The following is a 22,454-nucleotide window of genomic DNA, read 5'->3' as shown; positions in this document are numbered from 1 at the left end:
GGGCTGTTTAAGTAGTTTGCCTGAAATTGTACAATTCTAAGCTGCACTTTTGCAAAATCACTGTGAGCTTAAGCAAAATAAATAAATAAATTCTACAATCTACTTAATTTTGTATTACACATCTGAATGAGTTAAAAGATGAAAATACCATAATGCAACTGTAGCTTGGATTTGTCTAGCATCTATTCAAGTTAATCAAACTCCAGCTGACCTTGACGCTGTGTGTGCACTCTGAAAGACAGAAGTGATGTGAAGCATCTATTTAATAATGGATGAATACAAGTTTGGAAGAACAGACATATACAAAACATTAAATGCATATGCACTTTTCAGACTGTGTCTTTCTGAATGTAGTCTAGTTGAAATTGTGCAATTCTCCAAAGTGAATACATTTTAGCTTTCATCAGTTTACTTTGGTATACAATGTTTTGGGAAAAGCTATATCTGCCATATAAGCTATGTATACAGCTAGTGTCTGGGCTGTAGCTTGAATTTGCCCAGAATATGTCAAACTACCATTAAGCGTTACATTGAAATGTACATTTTAAACACAAATCAGTTCGTATTTTTAAATCTGTGTGATTAAATATATGGATCTTGCTTTCATCACTAAAGTGAAATTTAGACCAATTTTCTGATCCTTTTAAATACATTAGAATAATTAAAAATGTAATAGTTAATGTTGCTTATTTCTGCTAATGAAGGTTTGGTCATTACAGGGCTTTCAGTCAAAATTCTCTTTAACATACAGATTCTTAGTCTGGCAAGCAATTCCAGCTGCAGTGTTGAAGTGATTGCCCATTGAGAATCTCTGTGGATGTCCAGCCTTTTTGAGGGGCCGGAATGAGTTACTGACACTGTAATGATGCAATATTCTAGAAATCACAGATTTTCATCTGGAGAGGCTTCATCTTGACAACCTGCTGTCAGAGGATTTGAGTCACTTCAAACAGGGTTTGTCAGATCATTTACTAGTCTTAATCACCTGCAGATTAACACTAACAACTGGAAGAATTCTAATGCATGTTGCTTTGGGGATTTAGAGCCCTGGTTTTTGAGAAATTAGACATGAGTAATGTGCAACTGACCTTAGCCTGCATGGTTTGAAAGACAGGAATGATGTGAAAGATATATTGTATGATGGACACTCGTTTTACAAGATTATTACAAAACATTATATGTTACCGTCAGTGGGTAGGGAAAAGAGCGAGGACTCAAATGCAGAACTAAAACGGATATTTCTTAATTATAAAATAAAACAAAAGGAGAACAAAAACTAACCTGAGGGGGAAAACATTACTTAAAAGACAAACTAGACTGGACTGGGTTGGCAAAGAACAGGACATGACTCTTGGGAAGAACAACGATGTACTGGCACAGGAAAGCAGACATGAGGAGACTATAAAGGAGAAATAATTTATTAACAGACAGGTGAACAGGATAAACTAATAATTTATTAACAAGTAGGGTGGGACTGGACAAGGGACAGGAGAGCACATGACATAAAGAGACAACACAAGCCATGTGCTCACGAGAAAACAGGACTAGAGCATGCAGCCAATGAGAGAACCCATTAACTCCGTGTTCACATGAATCACAACACTAAAGCATGCAGCCACATTGTAAACACAGAGCCACATGTTAAACACAACACCAATAGAAGAACGTAAGACACGCGCACACGATAAGTGAAGACACATTCCATCCCAACAACAACCGAAACTGAAACCAACTAGACCGAGACGCTGAGAAAAAAACATCACACCACGGACAAAACAAACACGAGTGAGCATCCCGAGCAAGCCCACACCACACATGTCTGCGTCAAGTGGCGGCCAAGATGGTGCTCAAATTAGACACAGACAATAATAGGAAACATGAGTGCTCAACCCGAGAAAACTCCAGCCGAGCACAACATACTAGACAAGACAGGACTAGTGTCTGGCCACCAAAACAAGAATTAACAATTAACAAGATTATTATGCCCTAAGCTTGTTTGACATGCTGTCCTGGAAGAGAGCCCTGAGCTCATAAGATCCTCGAGCCCGGGGCTCCCTCCCGTTTGCAAGGCAAGTGGGGAGTTTGAGCTCAGGTAGATTTTGAGAACTCCCTTGCTGTAGTAGCTAACGAACAGATAGTGATTACTCTTAAGAGATAACTAGGAGCAAGTTTATGGTGCCAATTTGGATTAGTCAATTAACTTAAGTTGCATGTTTTTGGATAGTGAGAGGAAACCAGGTAACCCAGGGGATACCCACATGAGCACGGGAAGAATGCGTAAACTCAGCACAGTAATGACGACTGTCTTGGTAAGGACTAGAACCAGTGACATTCTTGCTGTGAGGCAACAGTGCTAACCACTGTGCCACCGTGCCACTTATCTAGGAAAGGAGGAGTAGAGGTGGAAGGGGGGATTCTTCAAAACAAAGATCGTTTGATTGGGGTAACATAAATTGAATTATCCGGGAGCGGCTGCAAGCAATCATAAGCACGTGATCCTCTCGAAATTAGTTTATAAATAAAGTTTACTTAAAGAAAAGTACAGGAAGCTTACCTTCCTCACTAAACATAAACAGAGTCAAAAATAATCAAATAAATAGGCAGGCCACCCCTATAAGCTCAAACTCTTAAAAAGTTGTAAACATACAGTACATGAACAGTTGTGCAAGACTAAAGGTTGGTCAACTGGAGGGGTAGGAAAAGTCTAGGAGCTCTCCAATCCCAGCAAATGTCCCACCACAAATGTGCTCCCTGAACCCTGCGGGAGGTTCCATTTTATAAGCCTCCACGACCAGCAGCCAATCAGAGCTTGGATCATGTTAGAATGTGAGCCTATGGAATAACAGAAAACAACACAAGAAAGCGGGACAAAGAAAAGACACATGCAATGCGAAGACCGAAGCGGAAGAATCTCGACATTAAGTTTGCACATCATTTATTTGCACATCAAAAGCAGAAATGAAGCAGACTGAAGCAGAAATGAGCAGTGCAGTTTAAAATTGCCCTGGTAGACTGTTAAGAACTTTGGTGCCATTTTGTTTTTAAAATTTACTTGGGCAAACAATGCTTTTAGGAAACGCATCCTTAGTTTTTATGAAGAAAAGTAGCTCTTCTCAAGTGAAACTACAGTTGGCCTTCGCATTGTGTGCACACATCGATAAACAGAAATGATAAGAAGCTCATTCAATTGCACAAATCGGATTTGTGTTTCAGTGGTGGCATTAATCAGTACACGTGATGTGTGTGTCAATGAAGAGATTGGTTACAAACATCTTACCAAAAGCCTGTGTGATGCAAGCGCTGCGACCAAAAGACTTTGCCAATTACAGAAAACAGAAATCCAATAAGCCCACAGGCACATGTACCAGGCAAGAGCGATTTAGTATCAACCCAAAACAGCATTTGAGTGATTGTTATTAAAAATTATTTCAAACACCCAGATGGCTCCATTTAGTTCAGCATGTTTCATTAAAATAGTGTCAGAACAGTTGTTCTGGCTGAGAAACAAAAGAGAAAAGCTGAAAAACACAAGCAAACACGACCGTACCAAGAGAGAGAGAGAGAGATGTACATGGTTAATAATAAACATTCACTTTTAGGCAAATGAAATGCACATTACATGACAACAAAACCTGTGTAGCAAATGTTTGCAGAGTCGCACGCTGAATGAATCTCTTTGTTGATATTCACACACGTGCATAGCATCATTTGTCTGCAATTTGGTTGCCAGGAGACTTCTTTTGTCAACGTTTGAACACCTGCAGAGCAAACGGTAGCATTTGCGCTCCTCTAAACCTCATCTTTTAAGTGTCAAACAATGGAACGCCTTTATGTTCGGAAGGAAATAAGTAGGAACAGCCCATATTTGACTTTGAATGGACTGCAGCATCATCCCACTTGTCTTAAAGTCTGATTGTCTTCGAAACCAGCAGCTGCCATTTCTTGTTTATTTTTAATTAAAAGTGCGCTCTCATTGGTTTACGAGGCAGGATGTGCACAGAGCAACTACCAACTAATTAGTTAATTACCACCTGGGTGCACACATACTCTAACAAAGAATATTAAACACTTTAAAAAATTGCTTATTGGGGGAAAGTCTGCTTAAATTTCAGTGGAGCATTCATCTTCATTTCTGATAGGAATGTGAACACATCTGGTCACTAGGAACCTCTTTTTTTCTTAAAGTTGGTCTCTATTAAGCACATCAAAGATCCTCTTGCATCAGATATGTGCCAACTGAGCATTGAGTGATGCAGTATTCAGCCCTCCTCTGGCATTTGTTCCAAAAAATCTGGGATTTCAAAGCTGCATGCAAAACAGTACTTTTTTTTCTTGTAGCATTTCAGTAATTTAGTATCTTTACATCGATGATCTTGCAGCAATTGGCACTGACTCATTGTTTCAATGATCCATTCAGAGTGAGTCTCCAGTTAAATAACTCATTGATGCAAATGATCCAGTTAGATCAAGTCTACAGTTAACGACTCAATGATTCAAATGATCTGGTCAGAGCAAATCTACAGTTAACGACTCTGTGATTCATATGATTGGTTCGGACTGAATCTGTACTTATTGACTCACAGGTTAAAATGATCCAGTCAGAGCAAATCTATAGTAAACGACTCAGTGATTCAAATAATCCATTCAAAGTCAGTCTCCAGTTAAACAACTCACTAATTCAAGTGATCCAGTCAGTGCAAATTTCGTTGACTTATTTATGTCAATATGATTCATATAATCAGTTCACACCGAGTGTATTTTTAATGATTCACTAATTAAAATGATCCAGTCAGAGCAAGTCTGCAATTAATGGCTCAATCTTTTAAATGATCTATTTAGAGTGAGTCTCCAGTTAAATAACTCACTGATTCAAATTATCCGGTCAGAGCAAATTTCATATCACGACTCAATGATTTATTTGATTGGTTTAGAGTGAGTCTGTAGTTAACCACTCACTAATGAAAATGATTTGGTCAGAGAAAGTCCACAGTTAACAACTCACTGGTTCAAAGTCAATTTCTAATCAAACAACTCATTAATTCAAATATACCTGTAAGAGCAATCTACATTTAACCACTCAGTGGTTCATATGATCTGTTCTGAGTGAATCTGTTCTTATCAACTCACTGATTAAAAAAAAAAAAATGATCAAAACAAATCTACAGTTAACAACTCAATGTTTCAAAGGATTCACTCAGAGTCAGTCTCCAGTTAAACAACTCATTGATTCAAATCATCCGGTCAGAGCAAGTGTACAGTTAACAACTCAGCGATTCATATGATCTGTTCAGAATAAGTCTGTACTCATCGACTCACTGATTATAATCATTTGATAAAAGCAAGTCTACAGTTAATGACTCATTATCTGTTTCAAGTTATCCATTCAGAGTGAGACTCCAGTTAAACAACTCACTGATTCAAATTATCCAGTCAGAGCAAATTACATATCACAACTCACAGATTTATATGGTTGGTTCAGAGCGAGTTTGTAGTTAGTGACTCATTAATTAAAATGATCTAGTCAAAACAATCTGCAGTAAACTACCTAGTGATTCAAATGATCCATTCAGAGTAAGACACCAGTTAATCAAATCAATGATTCAGGGAATCCGGTCAGAGCAAGTCTAGAGTTAATGACTCAGTGATTCATATGATTCTGTTCAGAGTGAGACTGTACTTATCGACTCACTGATTCAAACCATTTGATCAAAGCAAGTCCACTGTTAATGACTCAATCTTTTAAATTATCCATTCAGAGTCAGTTTCCAGTTAAACAACTCACTGATTCAAATGATCCAGTCAGAGCAAATTACATTTTATGACTCACTGATTTATATGATCTGTTCAGAGCGAGTCTGTAGTTACTGACTCATTGATTAAAATAATCCAGTCAGAACAAATATATAGTAAACGACTCAGTGATTTAAATGATCCTTTCAGACCGAGACTGTAGTCAAATCACTGATTCAGTTGATCTGGTCTGAGCAAATCTACAGGTAACGACTCATTGATTTATATGATTGGTTCAGATCGAGTCTGTAGTTAACGACTCACTGATTTAAATTATCCAGTCAGAGGAGGTTTACAATTAACGACTCACGGATTCAAACAGTTTAGTCTGAGTGAGACTCCAATTAATGACTTGCTGATTCATATGATCTGGATGAGGTAGCCAAAGATTAAACTTTTTTGTAGTGCTTTTTTTATTTATTTATTTATTTATTTTTTATGTCAACTCATTTGCATCCATAATCTGTTTATACATTTGTTAAACTAGGTCATACCCTGTGTATTTTTTTCACTTGTTTGCACACTTATTATTTATCAGTATAGTAATCGGTGTATGACACGTTTTAGTAATTAAGTTACATTTGTAAAGTAACTAGTTAACAGTAATTACTCAGTACTTTAATGCTTAATCCTTGTTTGCTGTTGGGGATGTTTTAATCTACTTTGAGGTGATTTTGAGTCTGTATTTGGCAATGGAATGATTTTTGGTGGCAAATATTTTATAAAAAAATCTTGATTTTTCTAGATTTTTTAAATGTGATTAACCCTTGTGTATTGATTAAATTTACAACCCTTTCATTATGTTAGTGGCTGTTTTTGCCCCATTGACAAGAGTTAAAGAGCCCCTATTATGGGTTTTTGAAAATGAGCTTCAGTGAATGAAAACATCCAGCTTGGTTTAAATCTGGAAGTGCACCTTGTTTTAAACTATTGATTCTTTAACAAACTAGTTGACTCAGAGTCGAATGAATGAATCGAGTTGGGTTCAGATCATTTGTTTGAACGTGTCGTCGTACAGGCAAAGGTCAATAACAGGAGCAAATGGGTACATACGGGAGAAGCAAAAGAGTTGTCAGGCGACAGGCAAAGTGATTGCTTCAAGCGGCAAACTATGTGAATAAAGAACAAAGCAAGGGGTCAAACACGGCAAGGCAAGGAAAATGCATTGTAATGTCCACTAATAGTTAAACAAGACTCACCACTGATCTGTGTGTCTGTGTTGTTTTTAAAACATGTAATACGTTCATCATGATCCTCCGGCTGTGTGTGTGTAATCAATGTGAAACAGGAACTGGTGTATGTGAGGTGCATGCTGGGAGTTGTAGTTTGTATATGTGGTGTGTGTGTAGTTCTCCAGCAATCCACAGTAGCTAGATCACTGGTGACTGTAACAGCTTAAGGTATATTTACTTGATTTGAGTACTATTGTATTTCCATCAAATTCATTTTTTGACCAACACATTGACAGTACGGTACTGAAAAGCTCCTTTACTATTATCTGTAAACATCACATTCATTTAAAATGCAGAATGAAATAGAGAAAAGCTTACTTGTTTTTTTTAATTATTATTAAGCTCTCTGCAATTTGTTGTTAATGTAAACAGTTGGAGCAACAATACTACTAAAGGAACTATGGTGCTCTTCAAAATGCTGTAAAAAAGTAATAATAATAAATAAATAAAAAAGCTTGAGAAAGAAACTGTCACGTCTCTCAGAGGCAGAGCCAGGAGAGAGCAGGTCGCCTGTTTCCTTGAGCAAAGAATGGCGTCTGTCAGGGAGAAAAAGGCAAAGCTGGAGAGACTGGCAGAAAGAGAAGACGAAAGTCAGAGAGAAAGAAAGAGAGAGAGAGAGAGAGAGAGAGAGAGAGAGAGAGAGAGAGAGGAAACAGAGAGTCACTGGAGGGTCGATCGAATCCACTGGGCTGGAATAATCTCCACCAGGAGCAAAGTGAAGACCATCAAGCACATTTCACATGCAATTTAGTGTGACGCGTCTGATGAAAACTGTCATAACCAGAGCTCTCTAATTTACAAGCTTAAGAGCACGATGTATTTTAGTTGAATCTCAGGGCTAAAGCGTGGCGTTGGGCAGAAGCAAGCGTTGGAGTCTGAGAGCGGTGTCAAGCGTCAGACAGCTGGAGGGGCTGAAAAGGTCTTGAATGTAATATGAGGATTTTCTCACAGACGCCTCAAACTGTCTTGTTGCAATTGTAGGTGCAAGTTTAGGGAGGGACAAGTCAATTGCTGCAATGCACTGGAAGTAGAGCACACTTCAGAAGAGGCTTCACTGGTGCTTTTTTTCTTTTGCTTTTTTGCTCTTTCAACTCTCTCGTAAGGGTTTATAAATCATTCATTGAGTCTGGCCACATCTCACCAACCTCATCCGCTTGTTTGTGAGGTTATTTGTTTAGATTCCCGCAGGTAACATTTATTAAAGCAATACTGATGCAAGATACGAATCCCAGATCCTCTAAATCCTTCTTCATTTTGAAAGATTATGAGTTCAGTCCCTGCTGGAATTTCCAGGAACTGATTACTGCAGTCCTTATATATCTTTTTGGGTGTATATATATATATATATATACATACATATATATCTATCTATCTATATATATATATATATATATATATATATATATATATATATATATATATATATATATATATATATATATATATATACACACACATATATACACACACACACACACACACACACACACACACACGCAAGCACGCACGCACATACACACACTCTTAGGCAAGTGTGCATGTTTATTTGTATATTATTTTTTAAATGTCAATATAAACAATATTGGGCAGAACGGTAGCTTAGTGGTTAGCATTGTGGTTAGCATCACAGCAAGAAGGTCACTGGTTCGAGTCACGACTGGGTCAGTTGGCATTTCTGTGTGGAGTTTGCATGTTCTCCCCATGTTGGTGTGGTTTTCCTCCAGGTGCTCCGGTTTCCCCCACAGTCCAAACACATGGACTATAGGTGAATTGGATAATTCCCAGTACTGGGTTGTGGCTGGATTGTTATCCGCTGCTGGAAAAGTTGTTGGTTAATTCCGCTGTGGCGACCCCTGATAAATAAGGCAGTAAGCCAAGGGAGAGTAAATGAATGAATGAACAATATTTGGAAAATATTTGGAACAATATCTTATTTGGATGCTTTTTTTTGTATTATAGGACAAAAAACAAAAACATTGTCAGCTTGACTGCTCATTTTAAAGTATTATTCGTTATTTCATTAATTTTTAAATGAAGCGGAATGAACTGCCATCTTATCTAGCATATGTTTCACACAACGGATACCCTGCCAGCTGCAAACTTCACACAGAAATGCTAACTGACCCAGCCGAGACCCGAACCAGCAACCTTCTTGCTGTGAGGCGACATGACTTGACATGACATCACTTACATGACTTTGTAAGTATGCAAATTAAGACAAGGCATTGTGCATATACACTCACCGGCCACTTTATTAGGTACACCTGTCCAACTGCTCGTTACCGCAAATTTCTAATCAGCCAATCACATGGCAGAAACTCAATGCATTTAGGCATGTAGACATGGTCAAGACGATCTGCTGCAGTTCAAACCGAACACCAGAATGGGGAAGAAAGGTGATTTAAGTGACTTTGAACTTGGTATGCTTGTTGGTGTCAGATGGGCTGATGAGTATTTCAGAAACTGCTAATCTACTGGGATTTTCATGCACGGCCATCTCTAGGGTGTACAGAGAATATTCTGAAATAGTGAAAATATCCAGTGAGCAGCAGTTCTGTTGGCACAAGTGACTTGTTGATGCCGGCGGTCAGAGGAGAATGGCCAGGCTGTTCCCAGCTGATAGAAAGGCAATAGTAACTCAAATAACCACCCGTTACAACCGATGTCTGCAGAAGAGCATCTATGAATGCTCAACACGTCCAACCATGAGGTGGATGGCCTACAGCAGCAGAAGACCACACCGGGTGCCATTCCTGTCAGCTAAGAACAGGTAACTGAGGCTACAATTCGCACAGGTTCACCAAAAATGGACAATAGAAGATTGGAAAAACAATGCCTGGTCTAATGAGTCTCGAATTCTGCTGCGACGTTCAGATGGTAGGGTCAGAATTTGTCATTAACAAATGGTGTGGGGGATAATTTTTGCCACACTTTGGGCCCATTAGTATTTATTAAGCATCCTGCCAATGGCACAGCCTACCTAAGTACTGTCGCTGACCATGTCCATCCGTTTATGACCACAGTGTACCCATCTTCTGATGGTTACTTCCAGCAGCATAAGGCACCATATCATAAAGCGCAACTCATCTCAGACTGGTTTCTTGAACATGGCAATGAGTTCACTGTACTCAAATGGCCTCCACAGCCACCAGACCTCAATTCAATAGAGCACCTTTGGGGTGTGGTGGAACAGGAGATTCACATCATGAATGTGTAGCTGACAAATCTACAGCAACTACGTGATGCTATCATCTCACCAATATGGACCAAAATCTCTGAAGAATATTTCCAACTCCTTGTTGAATCTATGCCACGAAGGATTAAGGCAGTTTTGAAGGCAAAAGGGGTCCAACCCGGTACCACTAAGGTGTACCTAATAAAGTGACCGGTTAATGTATGTTTCATATATTATTTTAAATAAGTAATTTTGATTTCTCTTTTGTTTTTTCTTCCTTTCAATAAAAATATTTTTCATTATTTTATTTTTTACTTTAAGAAAAAACAGAAGAGACTACATTGCACAAACCTGGGCTCTCCTACACACAGATTCCCATAAACTACTGCAACCTTAGGAGTAAGTCGGTGTTATTTTGAAGTCAGCGAAGACAGCATTTTTTACATTCAAGATCAAGGACAGACAAAACATCCATTTGTTTGGAATAAATGTCTCCATTTAAACTGTGGGAGAAACTTTGACATATTTCTACCTGCTGCAGTTCGGATGCGTTTTCCCTCGAGCTTCTATTTCACGACACTAACAGGCCATTAACAGATAAGACAAATTTTATGAGTCCATTAAGGAAGTGTAAGTTAAATGACAATCGAAGGGTCAAGTCATCGTAATTTCCCATGATGGTCCAGTGGTGCAGGTTGAGTCGGCGGACGTAATTGGCTTTGCTGGTACCGCTCCAGGGAGATGCCTTCAGGCTTGTGTCTTTGCAGTCGTTTATTAACATTTAATATGTGCGCTTTTTACCTTAAGACAGACGAACGACCAAACCCTGGCTCTTCAGCACAGCATGTTTGGCGCCATCCATGTTTAATAAAGAAAAGTCAGCTCTGGAAAACATCACCCTGCTGATCTCAAGGCCAAGCGGAGGGGGAGGTGAAGGTGACGCCAGCCTCCATTTGTCGCATTCATGACACTTTGTGCTGCTCCTTTTAGTCAGCTGGACTTGCTTTATCATTTTCCACCAGTGAGCATATAACCTGATCAAACAGGACACAAAATACCAGTTAAAAACGTGTTCGGACTTAAATGCGATTTACAAATATGATGATTTTAAAAAGGTCACTATCTGCCTGTTTAAGAATGTTTTAACGCTCTCTGAGGTCTGCTTATAATGTCAGAATGATTTTTACATTACTCAAGAAATGGCAAAGAAACAGGCTATTTATCCTGTTTTGCCTCTCTCTAGGATACTTTTGCAACGTTTAAGACTTGAAAGTAAACGCTCACTATGACTGGATAATAGTTTTGCATATAAAAATTATAGGTGGATGCTACTGTGATGAGAAGAGTATGCTACATGTGGTTTAAACTGCATAAATCCTCAGTATATGTTAAACAATATGTAACAGACAAAGCAAGTGACACAATAGCATAGTCAATGCTGAAGTACACTATTTTAAAAATTACACTGATAAAAAAAAAACTTAAATAATTTTTTTAACATGAATATTTAATATAATAATGCCTTTTAATATACTTATTGCAATAAACAGTAGTTTATAGGCTTATTTCCTTTTACAAAAGAAGTATTAGGTTTGTATTTAAAGCTCCAAACCTTTTCTTGAGACATGTTGAATTCTTATTTAATCATTTGCAATGTTTCCACATTGTATTGTTTGTAACTTTTCTTACCAATTTTTATATCTGTGTAATGTTATTTTCTGTAGCAGTTCATTTACTGTGGCAACCCCTGATAAATAAGGGACTAATACTTAATTAGTATAAATAATTAGACTAAATAATTAATAATAATTATAATAATAATAATTCCTTACATTTATATAGCGCTTTTCTGGGCACTCAAAGCACTTTATACACAGGGGGGAATCTCCTCATCCACCACCAGTGTGCAGCATCCACCTGGATGACCCGGTGGCAGCCATTTTGCGCCAGATCGCACACCACACACCAGCTTATTGGTAGAGAGGAGGCCGTGATGGACAGAGGCCAGTGGGCAAATTTAGCCAGGATGTCAGTGTTAAACCCCTACTCTTTTTCGAAGACATCCAGGGATTTTTAATGACCACAGAGTGTCAGGACCTCGGTTTAACGTCCCATCCAAAAGACAGCACTCACTGAGGAGTATAGAGTCCCCGTCACTATACTGGGGCATTAGGACCCATACAGACCGCTGGTTGTGCGCCCCCTGCTTGCCTCACTAACACCATTTCTGGCAACAACCTAGCTTTCCCATGTGGTCCCATCCAGCTACTGACCGGGCGCAGGCCTGTTTAGCTTTAGTGGGCGACCATGTGAGAGTTGCAGAGAGCTAGCTGCTGGCCGAAGTTCACACCTAAATGGTTATAAGAGACTTGTTTATGGTATTATATGCAGCATTCTTAATTTATGCTCTTAGGTAAGGTGAGATTTTTCATACCTAAAGGTGAGATTTTTCATACCTAAAGGGAAAATGTGCTGGATGCATTATTAAGGATAAAGCATTAGAATTGGTACTCGGTATTAATCGGTTCTCGGCCAATCGGAACTCGGCGCCCCCACGGCCACCCCTGTGCCCCCCCCCCCCCTCCCCCCTATTGATTTTGCTGTTAATATTATTAATTTAAATGTAAATTTACAATATTTCAATCAATCAATCAATTAATCAATAAATAGTAGCCACTAAATTATTGTGGACTGATTGGTGCTACTGATGTAGCTGATTCACTGACCCTCCCCCTCCCCGATCAAAGTTGACAGCACGCACACACCTTTAATAGACCACAATTGCAATTTAATATTTACCCTAAGGTACAGTACATGAATAGAAGAAGCTGTATTAATAATATTGTGGCTCAAAAAGGAATATGGATGAATTATATTACTAGAGTATGTATTGTGAGTGTGTGTGTATATAGTAATGCCTTTTGTTCATTTGTTTCTTTTATTAATTAATTCATTAGTCTTTATTAATGTTAGACATGGCATATACTGTATGCTGTACAATGAAAGTATGTGAAAAATAACTGAAAAGTTATTTATATATGTGAAAAGTGTTTTTGAACTAAATATAGATTTTTTATTTTATTGAATTAGAATTTATTGATTTTTCAGGAATAAATTGCGATATTTCAAGAGTAATTAATTAAATTAATTAACCCGCATTATTTCATTTACCAGAAACAGAAATATAACACTACACTGAATTCATATTTTTTTGTGTGTGCCACCCCAAGATTTAAGATCCTAAGAAAATTTTCTGGGGGCAACACTGGTATAGGCTGCAAAATCCTGATCGGTGCATCCCTACTAGAAACAAAAGATAATAAGCCTTAACAAGTACGTATGCTGCTGCTTTATTTAAACAAACATGGACAAACTTGAAAAGAACATTGAGAAAAAAAAAACTTTGAAAACATTTCATTGTTAAAAGGTTATGAAAAATAATGTTTCATAATAAGAACTGTTTGTTCTTTATAACTGCTCTTTGTAATCTGACATTTCAGTGTTTTTTTTTTCAGAGCTTGCTCAATCTGAAGTTTTATTTTGTTAATTAATAAAATAAAGATTTTTTTTTTGATGGCTGTACTGTCATGCATCGATTCCAATTATAATCAAGGCAAAGAAACAAAAGTTCTGGTTGAAATGTAAAGTTGGAAAGGCATATTTTGCACAGTCAATAGAAGACTATATAGAAATAAAAATAAAACTTCCAGAATTAAAATTGGATCGCATTATGAAGTCCTTAATATATATATATATATATATATATATATATATATATATATATATATATATATATATATATATATATATATATATATATACAGTCAAAAGTTTGGGGTCAGTTAATAAAATTATTCTGTTCTTCAAGGCGATTTTTTTTATTAAATGTAAAAAAAAAAATTAAATACTTATTTATTAAATATTTATTTATTACTTATTGTATGTAGTTTCAAATTACTCTAGTCATTATTGCTTTTATTACTATTACCATTACTACTACTACTACTACTACTAATGATAATAATAATAATAATAACAATAATAATAATAATAATAAAATATTAAGAGAGATTTCTGAGGGATAATGTGACTGAGGACTAGAGTAATGAAGCTGAAAATGCATCATTAAAATCACTGGAATAAATTATTAAATTATTACTGTATTTTTGATTAAAAAAATGCAGCCTTGGTGAGCAGGAGAAGCTTATTTTAAAACATTTAAAAATCTTATCTACAGACCCTAAACTTTTGACAGGTAGTGTGTGTATATATAATTATATATATTTATTTTCATAAAATATTCAGAGTCTGACTAAATTGTGTTGATGGCCTCTAAGTGTGCACTTACAGTTGTATTTACTGTATTTCAGCCTCTTCATTTAAAACATTTGTTAATTCTGCAAGAATAGGGAATAACATAATAAAAACACCACTGTTCAGTATGTTCAAATGGCTTCTGTCTTTCCACTGAATCAGCTGAACAGCAAAAGTGCATAATTTTGGTTGCTGAACATTCGGTGCATCCCTACATAATAGCTGAAGTACACTGTGGACTGCTGTGTCTATAACACTCTTTTCTGATCTTAGCCTCTATCTTCACCTGAGGCAAGTGGTGCAGTGCAAGACAGTAAAACCCATTCAACTCAGTGAATCTGTTTCACTGTATGTATGCAGGGTGGCAAACATGAAAAATCCCTGACAGTAAATGATGCCCAGTTTTATTTCTGAGCTCTTAAAATACTGCAACACGACACAACAATGGTCATGTCTGCTGTAGTCATGTCAGTATTAGGATCTCAGGAAAGACAATACAAAGACTCTATTTTTCCTCCACTTGGCAGTGCACATTGTATTGTATAATCTGCTGAGGTTTCAGTCAAGTAATTCTGCTTTTGTGCCTGTTTACTATTTACTGTTGTATTACAATATGTAAAAATTTGTGGATGGAGCTAAAAAGGCAAAGTATGCGTTGAATCTCTGAAATTAGACATTTTGGCAACACAGTTTCTGTAAAAGAGCACTGTAAATATTTTTGTTGCCTTTTGACTTTTCAAACTTAACTTTTCTAGTCATCTCAATTTACATCAATTAAATGGACTAAAATAATATGTTAAACTCTGTATAACTAAAAAAATAACAGATTAACGCAGTGGTTCTCAAACTGTGGTACGTGTACCACTAGTGGTACGCAGGCTTTGTTCTAGTGGTACCGCTGAATAATTTAAGTTAAAAAAATTAACAAATTTTTAACTCTTTGACCCATGCGATAACATTGATGTGATCAGAAAATTGATTTTAATAAGCTAAACCTGTTTTTTATTTTCAATTTTCTAATGTTTGGTATGTATTTGAAGCTATTCATTCATTCATTTATTTTCTTGTCGGCTTAGTCCCTTTATTAATCCGGGGTCGCCACAGCGGAATGAACCGCCAACTTATCCAGCAAGTTTTTACGCAGCGGATGCCCTTCCAGCCACAACCCATCTCTGGGAAAATATTTGAAGCTAATCTCCTCATATTTGTAACGGTAGTTGGGGGCGTATCCCGTATTTTTCTATTACAATGTGGACAGATATGGGTTAATGACTGGCTTTTCTAAAACACAAAGCACAAAACACAAATCATATATTTAAAATACAAGTTGATGTTTAGATTTCAAATATATACAGTACAAAGAAGTCAAAACTTTTTATGTATGATTATGATCACATAGAGCTTATATTTATGAGGTCCAAGGAACATTTCCAGGTTAAACATTATTTATATATTTTTTACCTGTAAGCACAGGTCATTGTTAAAGTTCAAATTTTTACAATGTTTAAAGGCTGACAAAGATAAATATTCATAATAATAGGGATTATTCTGCCTTGTTTTTGAACTGTGCAGTGCTGTAGCTGCCTAATTAGGCCTACTACGCTACTGTATTTTAACACTGCTCATTTTGGTGGTACTTGGAGAGACAATTTTTTTCTGAGGTGGTACTTGGTGAAAAAAGTTTGAGAACCACTGGATTAACATATTATAATAACTTTCATTCATTACTTTCCTTCTGCTTAGTCTCTGATTTATCAGAGGTTGCCACAGCGGAATAAACTGCTAACTGTTCCAGCATGTTTTACCCTTCCAGCCGCAAACCGGGACTGGGAAACACCCATACACACTCATTCACAAACACACCCATACACTACAGCCCATTTTTGTTCACCTAATTCACCTATATCACGTCTTTGGACTATTGGGGAAACCGTAACACCTAAAGAAAACCCATATGAACACAAGGAGAACATGCAAACTCCACACAGAAATACCAACTGGCCTAGCTGGGACTCAAACCAGCAACCTTCTTGCTGTGTGGCTACAGTCCTAACCACTGAGCCACCGTGCAACATCTAGCGTCCTTCTTTTACTGTGAGTACGTTTTTAGTTGTGGCATGGTGGCGTAGTGGGTAGCACAATCCCCTCATAGCAAAAAGGTCGCTGGTTCGAGTCCTGGCTGGGTCAGTTGGCATTTGTGTGGAGTTTGTAAGTTCTTCTTGTGTTCGTGTGGGTTTCCTCCAGGTGCAAAAAAATAAATAAATCCAAAAACATGTGCTGAAGGGGAATTGATGAACTAAATTGGACATAGTGTATGAGTGTGTGTGGATGAGTGTGTATGGGTGCTTCCCAGTACTGGGTTGCAGCTGGAAGGGCATCTGCTGCGTAAAACGTGCTGGATAAGTTGGTGATTCATTCCGCTGTGGTGACCCCAGATTAATAAAGGAACTTAGCCGAAAAAGAAAATGAATGAACATTTTTAGTTTTGAAACATACAGGAGCTTTTATAGTAGTAGATTTTCATATGTGTAGTAGTTGATCTCAAATGTCACAAGAACAAGGAGAATTCCATTTCCTACCTCATGACCTCTTTAAAAAGTGGTTTAGCAATGAAGAAACTTTACAGAGAGCCCATACCTTAATTCAGAGAAAGCGAAACGGGGCCAACAATGATGAGAAAAAAACCCGAAGAATTCCCTTAAGTGAGAAAAAGCTACTTGGTAAGCAAGATAAAAAATAAAACAAACAAAAACACCCCTGCGGAGAAGAAGCCATCTGTCTGTGCAAGGCACGCATTTCTAAAAATGAATCATCAATCTGTTTTTAAACTATAGTAAACAATTGCATGACTCCAGCGCTGCTGAAAGGCAGCAACCTAGAAAATACGAATCATCCTACTGTATGTTCTGAAGTTGCATATAAATCGCTCATGGAAAAAAAGTCCGGTTAGTGTATGCCAGGCCGGGGGCTTTAGAGCTGTGTTACAGAAATTTAAAATGCAGCGATAAACTCAGTCCACCATGAAACAATAAAAAGCGCTGACCAAGAGCCACCGTGTCACCCGCTGTGTTCTTTGGCAGCTTCGAGTGTTAGTGCTGAAACTCGCTCTTACGTAACCATACGCTGAGATCACTGCATTTCTGAAATAATTGCCTAGAAATATTCCCAAACTTCATCTGGCTGAACAATGGAGATTAGAATGCATAAAGCCTGCTCTGATGAGCTGAAATAAGAAGCATGTGCTCTACTTGCGCTGTCAGACTTTGTGTTAATTTCATTACAAAAAAGATTTGCAAATATTTGCAGAGTTTCATCCAGTCCCCCTTTGATTTACTACACAGAATTGTGGGAGCGAGCCGCAGTGCTGTATTAAAGCCAGCAGAACAAACGCAATAACGTATGATCTGTCAGCGAACACAATGTACACACAAAGCACAAAAGAATGCGCTTCTTTCCCTCTATCCTGATATTTATACGTTTGCTATTTTACCGCAGCACCAAAAAAGGACGCCCGATTTCTTGAATCAGCTGATAAATAATGCATACACATTTATTGATTAATATTTCACTAGGTGGAGGTTGCTGAGGAATTCTTGAGCAGGCCAATAATGCCTCGCGTGATAAACATCGGCTTCTTACAGTGTATTTTCCTGCCATTGACTCATGGTTTGGAAGGGACGGATGTTAGCGATTGAATCTGACAGTAGGGTATTGCAGTTCATAACAAGTTGCGCATCTTACTGCTCCTAATGACACTTGCGGTTATTGGCAAACTGAAGGTTGAGTTAATGAGCTGTGGACGGCCATCAATGCTTCACATCTAGCAATGAGTTCATAAAATACCAAATCACTGGACATGTTTGCTCAGTCCAAGGCTGTGCATGTATTTCTTGGCTTGGTCCCCTGAAAAAAAAAAAAGAAAGGCCTTTGGACCAATGCCATCAGAGTAAATGCTCAAGGGCAACTCAGGCTCCGGAAACTTAAGGAGAAAAAAGAAAAAGGCACTGCAACAACCTATCAGCCTGCATGTTCTCTGCAGTGTGTCTCGCATGTTCTACCTGGTCAGGCATGATAAGCTTACAAACTCCATCACAGCGCCTGTATTATGCATGGATTGTTCAGACTCAGCATGCCATCGTGTATTAGGACGTGCTTCACCATGTCCTAGTTTGCTATATTTTTTTTCAGTGTTTTACAACCAATGTTTATACGTTATATTAACTTATCTATGAATTGTGTTATGTTAAATGACAGTAGCTGAATGTAAATCCTCTTATAAGATTGAATGTTTGAGAGCTTACAGTATCTCAAGCACCATCAAAGCATTTATTTAAACTCATTTAGCAAGGCTTTTTTATTATAGAACACTTTTGTTTGCTCTTCATGTAGCCAGTAACTTCGACATAGGTCAATAACAAGGATAAGCTCTGGACTTTTCACTTTATATTGATCTAAGAGCCAAACACACAGCAGAAATGTGCAACAATGGGAATCTAGAGGCATGTTGATATTAAAGATGCACTGAATTTTTGGCCACTGAAAATGTATCATCCCTAAATATGTTATGCCATTTAATGGACACTCCATTTTTTGTGGCTTTAGTCATTGTAGGGGTACTCTTTTAAATCTGGAAGCATTAACAACTTATATAGACATGTATATCAGTATCATTCAATATGGAAAATAGTTATCGAGATTGCATTTTCGCCAAATCATTCAGCCCTACTTTGACATCAGCGGCCAGTTATATAAAACACTTAGGCTAGTCATAAAAAGTTAGCCATATACATTTTGGTCACATTTTATTTTGATGGTCCATTTGTTGAATTAAGTTACATTGCTTCTACATGCCAACTAATTCTCATTAGATTATAAGTAGACTGTTAGGTTGGGGTTAGGGTTAGTTTCTTATAGTCAGTTAAATATCTGTTGCAGGAGCAGTATCAACAGATATTAAGCAGACAGTCTAATAATACTCAAATAGACCATCAAAATAAAGTGTTACCTATTTTTTTCCCTTAAAGACTGCTCATATCTGTTAAATTAAGTTACAAAAGGTAAATTGGGCTAACTTCAATCCGAAAAGTAAGATGTATAACCCTTTCTTTAACTGGTAGTTGTTGAAACAAGTGCATACTGGCTATGTTTATGCAACTCTGATTGCCAATTAGCTGGAATCCAAGGTGATGGGTGGCAAGCCAATGAAAAAATGCAAATAATAAAACATTATGAATAAAATATTTAGGCATTACTAAAACTTATGCAACACCAAGGAAAAATGTAGCCATATTAACAAGTGCCTCATTGTTTTTAGGTGAAAACTGAAATGTACAAAATGTTTTGAATGCTGCCTAACTAAATGAGCCAACAATTCTTAATAAAAAGCAAAAAAAGAAGGACTAAGACAGCATCCTTGTCCACTTCCTATCTGTAGACAACATTTTTGATTCTCACTCTTGCTGTTGGATTTTGATATAATGACTTTATCCACTGGACCATCTAAAGCCCGTCTTTTCTAATGCCAAGTACAGAAACTCCCGACTGACTCTGTCAAAAGACTTTTCTCCATCAAGACTTATTAGGGCAACAGGAAGTTTATTTTAATGAGTCTTATTATTTAGATGAAACTGCCTTTTACAAATCCTGTTTAGTTCTCCTCTAGCAAATCCAGTGAGAATGCTAGTATTTGAGATGCTAAAATAGAATTGTATATTTTGTAACCTGTATTAAGCAATTTTGGCAATATTCCTTATCCTTTTTCTCATTTAAAATAACGGTAATTATAGCCTCTTTCCATGATGGAGGAATTTTACCTTCTATCTATCTATCTGTCTGTCTACTTATTCAATTCAATGCATGTTTATTTCTATAGCGCTATTACAATGTAGATTGTGTCAAAGCAGCTTAACATAGACGTTCTAGTAAATTGAAACTGTCAGTCCAGTTTTCAGAGTTGAAGTTCGGTTTAGTTAAGTTCGGTATTAATCTGTCTTATCAGTTTCTTTCACAGACTTAACATTTTAATCATGGAGATAACTAGACAGTCTTGCTAATATCTTACCTCAGAACAATGTTTTCTTTGTAAGCAACATGAAAGATTTTTTTCACCCCCACGACCAGTTTATTTATGGAATTTTCAATGTTTCATTGCATCTATCTATCTATCTATCTATCTATCTATCTATCTATCTATCTATCTATCTATCTATCTATCTATCTATCTATCTATCTATCTATCTATCTATCTTATCAGTCTTTTACAGTTTTTAAATTTTAATCATGAAGTTAACTTTGGTAATCATTACTTCAGCTGATTTAGACAGTCTTTCCAATATCTTACCTCAGAACAATGTTTCTTTGTATGCAACATGAAGGATTTTTTTTTTCATCCAACGGCCAGTTAGCAATGGATTTTTTAATGTTTCATTGCATTTCACTATGGTCTACACATCTTTTTCCCATATGGAGAAGAAGAGGAGAGAAGGAGAGTCCTGCTCCTTCATTTAGACGAGATAAATGTTACAGGAGGAATGCACTGATGCTACACGGTGGCATTTGCATCAGATAAACGTCCGTGAAAAAGCAACAACACGGAACTAAATCAGCATTTCGTGACGTTATTAACGACATTACCCGCGATGTAATATCTCACGCGTGCGCGCGCACACATTACTTGTATATCGTCACAAAACAGAAAGACGAACAGCAAGAACAAAAAAGAGACGAGGCTCTCTTTAGACGTTACGTTGAGTCTGACATCATGGGAGCTCCGCGAGCTTAAAAGAGACGGTAAAAACACAACGGGAGAATCACAGAAAGGCTCTCAGTGTGGAATGATAACGACTAACTAACGGCGTCTCCTGTCAGCTCCTCTTCCCGCCGCTCAAGGCAGCAGCAGTCACGTGACAGCAGCGAGGGCTCACAGACCGAGAACGCGCTTCATTCGCCATACTGTGTTTTGTGCCATAACGCATTTTTATCGCAACATTTTACTCCCTCTCGGTGAGTACGTTTCCAGGCCTTTTTGTAACCCTTTTTGTCTTTTCACTTGCTCTTTTTTATTTTTTTTCTCTCTCCTTTTGCTGGGGTTTGAGCGTTGAGATTTGAAAAAGTGTTGTTTTGAGGCGTTTTTCCATCCGTACCTCAAGTTTTTAGTATGCAGTGATTCCTGTCGGGGCTATTCAGTACTTGTGGCCAAGTACGTGCTTGCAGTCGTGTGAAATCGTGCAACTGGTTTTTAAATGGCCTTGGCGGGTCCATTTTTACGTATGTACGATGATGTTTGTTTTGAACCCTTTTTCCTTTTTTGTTCTCTGCCGTAGACTTTTGCTGTAGACGTGCTTTGCTTGTATTTTGCGGTGTTGTTTCATGAGAGTTTTGTGATTTTGATGTCACCGAGCGAAGCATTTGCTTTTATTTTGGTCTTTTCTTTACCCGAAAGTCATTTTGAGACCTGGTGACGTTTTAATGGAAACTTTTCTTGCAGCTTACCTGTCACGTTTGTTTATTTTTGCTGGTTTTTCTTTTCCTTTTTTAAATGCCTTATACTTTTGCAGATGATTTTAAGGTGGAGTGATTTTTGGATGTGCTCATTTTTCACGTAGATCGTGCAAATTGAGGTGTCTATGAAGGGAATAATTTGTTTCTTTGGGGGAAATATCAATCAGTGCGTCTTTGCTTTCACCGAAGATGAACAGACTCTCTCCTTTGCAGGTATATAAGGACACGAAATCAAACCTTACAGCATATATATGTGTGTGTGTGAGTGTGTGTTTGCAATAAAAGCAAGGCGATTTTGAAATGTTAATCTGTGAATGATGTATTCTTTGGCTGTGAGGTTTATCATCAGATACACGTCTCGGATGTGCTTGTGTATAACCACGTTGCAAGTGAATGTGAAACTATGTGTAATCTCTGTGAATCATATCGTTTTGTAGACTGCA

At 37.4% G+C, this 22,454-nt stretch overlaps 1 protein-coding gene across 3 annotated transcripts in view; it reads left to right on the top strand.

Annotated features, from left to right (window-relative positions):
- Window positions 1-22,454, top strand: part of LOC100330501 (RALY RNA binding protein like) — a 490,398-nt gene that overhangs the window by 183,159 nt on the left and 284,785 nt on the right. The window contains exon 1 of one of the 3 annotated variants that reach the window (XM_073940981.1): window positions 21,180-21,513. The exons of 1 other annotated variant lie outside the window; for it this stretch is intronic. The gene's annotated coding sequence lies outside the window, so the exon portion shown is untranslated. Of the gene's footprint in view, window positions 1-21,179; window positions 22,225-22,454 lie in introns of those variants that run through there. One more of the 3 variants, XM_009297569.5, reaches the window with a different exon arrangement.

Source organism: Danio rerio, chromosome 24 (assembly GCF_049306965.1).
Source record: "Danio rerio strain Tuebingen ecotype United States chromosome 24, GRCz12tu, whole genome shotgun sequence".
NCBI classification, from domain to species: Eukaryota; Metazoa; Chordata; class Actinopteri; order Cypriniformes; family Danionidae; genus Danio; species Danio rerio.
The sequence above is the reverse complement of the archived record's forward strand: the minus strand, read 5'-3'. Positions and strand labels throughout refer to the sequence as shown.